Here is a 4,156-nt window from a genome sequence, read left to right as displayed (position 1 = left end):
GTTTTTGAATTTTGACGTAAAAACTTGGCTTCTGCGCTCGATAGCGGCCAAACCGTTAGCTGTAGTTCAAAACAAAACAGAAGTGAATTTGGAAAATTACGTGATCCACAAAAAAGGTCTCGTTACTTTTTGACCAGCTAAGCTGCAAAACGCGATTACGTGCAAGGTTTTTTGTAATTATCACGTGAAAAGTTAGTTTCCGGGCTCGATCGCGACCAAAACATTGATCGTAGCACAAAATAGATGTATTATTGGAATTATTAAATGACGTGATCTACAAAAAGACTTTGGTTACTTTTTGACCTATCTTCAATGGTTTGGCTGCAAAATGCGTTTAAATGCAAATATTTTGTATTTTTTACATAAGATTTCTGTTCCTGGAGGCAGTAGTGGTCGAACCATAGGTTGTAACTTAAAAGTAAAATTTGTTGTAACTAGACAATAATTAGATCTACAAAAACCGTCAAGCACTTTTTTCGTATATACTTGCATAAGCCCGATAAACGCTCTCAATGGCAAAATGTTTCTCGTGAATTGGCTATTTTAAAGGATTTTAAGATCTATGCGACAACAATTTGTGGAGTTTAATTTAATTAAAACACAATTCAATATAGCATATAATAGCAAATAACAAATAATATAAACAAAAATAAAATGATTATAGCTATAAGCATGGCGCCCATAGCATTGGTATTCCGTGGGAGATTACAATAATAATTAACAAAAAACACTCTTAAGTAATAAGACGCTTTAGATTCCAAAACAATTATTTAGAATAACATACAATATGTTGTTAAAATATTTATAACATCAATAATACAAGGTTTTTAAAAGGTTTTATTAAAAGAAGCAGATTCCAAACAAATTTAATTTATTTGTAAAAAGATGCGCAATACAATTTTTCTTACTTGAAAATAAAAAATTAATATTAAATAATATGGTTATTTATTATTCAAAAAAGTTACGTGTAACATCGATTTTTATCTTTTTGGTCATATGTGTGTCAGCCACGGCGCGTCATCACCACTGTCATAACAAGCATGCCGTTCGTTTGATATTACTATCGCATTAAAAATTTAAGATAACCTAGTTTAAACGTTATGCATAAAATAATTAGTTTAGAGAAAATAACGGAAGTTAAATTAAAATTTCGTTTCTTATTGCGTATAGACAAACATTAAATAGAAGTTTTTATGTTATCGAGAACGCAAAATGGTGCCACTTTCGGTACTTTCCAACTCAAATACAGTTTTTAACATTCATAAGTAGGAAAACTTTTATCCTATAAAGACCAATGTTTTATACAAGATTTGTTCAAGAGTACTAACTTGGAATATGTACTTTTAGAATTTTTGAATTATGTTTATAGAGTTGTCGATCTAATTTTTTGTAAACCATTTCAACTTTCATTCTTAACAGGGCTCCGTTAAAAACCTCGGCCGTGGTCACGTCATGGAGCTTAGTCATTACTTCTCTTTTAAAGACAATTTCTTTTTATAAGTACAACTTTAAATTAGGCGTTGATTTGCCGTGGCTAACGCTCGCTCGTTGGAACCTTCAGACCGTCAGAACAAATGTAATGGTTATCTCCTAAATGAGCAGGTTCAAGTTTGAGGTGAATGTGAATTTGTTAGGAAAATGCACAGTAAATATATTGTTAGGTCAATTCAGGACTAAGCTGATTTTTATTTTCTGTTCATATATCACTAAACAAACATTTTACAGTGAAATGTGTAAAAATTTAAAAAATATGATTGTGTTTATCTAAGAACAACGCTAGAGTAAGCTGACTCACTAGATTAAGGTTTTTTTTATTGTACAGGTTAGTGGTTCTATTACTCGAGTTTCTATAAAATTTCGTTCGTAAATTTTAAGTTTTCTATGAGTAACATCGTCCTTGCATTTTCTGTGATGTACGAAGGTTATTGTGGCTCTAGAAATGTTTAAGGATAAAACATAGTTTCAATATTTTGTATAATGGCGTCACGTCACAATGACAACTTTAATAACAATTGAAAGAAACTACCATACATTTTACGTTATAGTATCGTACATAAATCCGAAAATATAAAAATTTAGTCCTAACATCTTTCTTTGATCCTCGTTCCTTTGAAAATATAAAATTTCTTTTGGTTCTTCTTATCTTCAGAACTATGTCAAAAAAGGTTGTCTAGGACATTGCACTAACAAAAAATTTTTAAATTTGTTTTATTTGATAGAAATACTAGTTTTTGTAACATAATACAGAAAAATATGTCAACTGGATAAGAAATATGTTTACGTTAAAATGTTAAAAATTTCCAAAAAAAAAACGAATATGAGGGAACCAAATACTTGACACATTAGATAAAAGTAAATCATTAATCCTTATTTTAAATAACTATTAAATTATTAACAAAACGCAGGTGTGAGATATATAAAGAGTTAATGTGTTTGGAACTATAACTGTCCTAATACAGCATTCTTCACATAAATAACATGTTTTTTTTTTCCTGCAGGTATTTGGAGAGGTCACCATGATCATTGAAATAACGACTGCAGTTGAATTCCTGATTCGTCTGCTTCAGGGGCAGCACCGGGGAAAACAACTGAATAATACACAACTAGCTTCTTTCAAAGACTCTCTGATTAAGTTGTTGAAAAAACAAATACAAAAGCCACTGGTATCCAGAGTACCCGGATAGAGGATCAGCGTATCGATGCATCAGAATTAACGGTACCATGGATCCAATTGTGGCACAAGCTTTTAATGCAACAGGTTGTTCAGCCGATTCATTAAGGGCACTCTTTCCCCATGAACTTACTGTTTGGATCGACCCAGAAGATGTATCGTACAGAATAGGAGAAAATGGAAGCATTTCTCTACTGTACGGTACAGAATATAAAGAAGAGCAAGCAGTTAGTGTTTCAACAGAAGTCGCTCCACCAACACAGTCACCTTCAGTTATGTGGCAATTCAACCCCCAGACGGTATTCTGTTACGCATATGCAGCACCTGTTTTAATAGAAATGGATCAACTCCAATCGCCTTCAATATGCTACAGTGACCCAAGGCAAATGGAGCCATTCAACCTCCAGACGGCACTTCTCCCCCATGAACTAACTCTTTGGAACCACCAAGAACATTCAGAAAAATATTCAGAAGAAGATGTATTCTATTACTCGTATACAGCACCTTCGATCTCATACAGCGCAGAGCCTATTCATGGCATCTTCATTCAGTGGTGTTCGTGCTGATTGACCTGTGATATTTTAAAATCAATTCAAATTCAATTCAAAAAGAAATTTATTTCACTGTTTTTACATAATACAAACAAATAACAGTAAAGTACTAATACTAAAAGAAAATTAAGCACAGCATAATTATTCTAAACAATAATAAAAAAAAAAACAGAAAAACAGAAATGATTAGTTTCTGCTCTCTTTTAGTTAGTAATAATTTACGATTGATTTTTCACCTAACTTATTCACCGAACTGTTTGTAAGTAAATCTTAAAAAAAGATTCTTTTATATTTTAGAAATGGTTGAGTACCATAAAGTTAGGCCTTTGGATTTTTAAAGAAAAATAAATAATTCTTTTATAGTGAATTATTTATTTGATGTATTCAGTATTTAAATGTCTTTTGTATGTCAGAGTCAAGTATTAATTATTTTTCTAATAAATGTCTTACCGTGTTTATATTTTGAAAAATGTTTTCTTTTTGACTAATTGTAATGTTTGCGTACATCTTGTTTCTTTATGTTAGTATGTTTTCTTTCAAAAGCTTTATGTTTCAATGAGTTATAATTTTATTTATTAATTTTATTTTTACTGTAAAATGTTTATACTCAAAATTTGTTCAGATTTTAGTTATTTCTATATATAATCATCTATTTCAATTATTTTTATAATTAGTTTTTTTAAGTAATTAGGGATTTAGAATTAATATTGTCTGATTTATAAGGGAGGTAATTTTAAGAATCAGGGAATGCTAAGACATGCTCTATTATTATGTGATTGTGTTTGTATAACATATGTAATGTACATGTATATATAGAGAAGTTTGTACATATAAGGTTAAAATTATTTTTTGTCTAGCCATCATGTTCTATTTCCTAAACTGTTAATATTTGTATTTAGTTTAAAAAGCTTATTAAGTTTCTAACTTTAATATA

At 30.3% G+C, this 4,156-nt stretch overlaps 1 pseudogene; it reads left to right on the top strand.

Moving 5' to 3' along the window:
- The first annotated feature begins 2,516 nt into the window (after positions 1 to 2,516).
- On the top strand, positions 2,517 to 3,237 carry LOC124370098 (annotated as a pseudogene).
- The last annotated feature ends 919 nt before the right edge of the window (positions 3,238 to 4,156 follow it).

The sequence above is a fragment of the Homalodisca vitripennis genome, unplaced genomic scaffold (genome assembly GCF_021130785.1).
Source record: "Homalodisca vitripennis isolate AUS2020 unplaced genomic scaffold, UT_GWSS_2.1 ScUCBcl_22;HRSCAF=579, whole genome shotgun sequence".
Classification (NCBI taxonomy): Eukaryota; Metazoa; Arthropoda; class Insecta; order Hemiptera; family Cicadellidae; genus Homalodisca; species Homalodisca vitripennis.
This window is presented reverse-complemented; position numbering and strand designations above follow the sequence as displayed.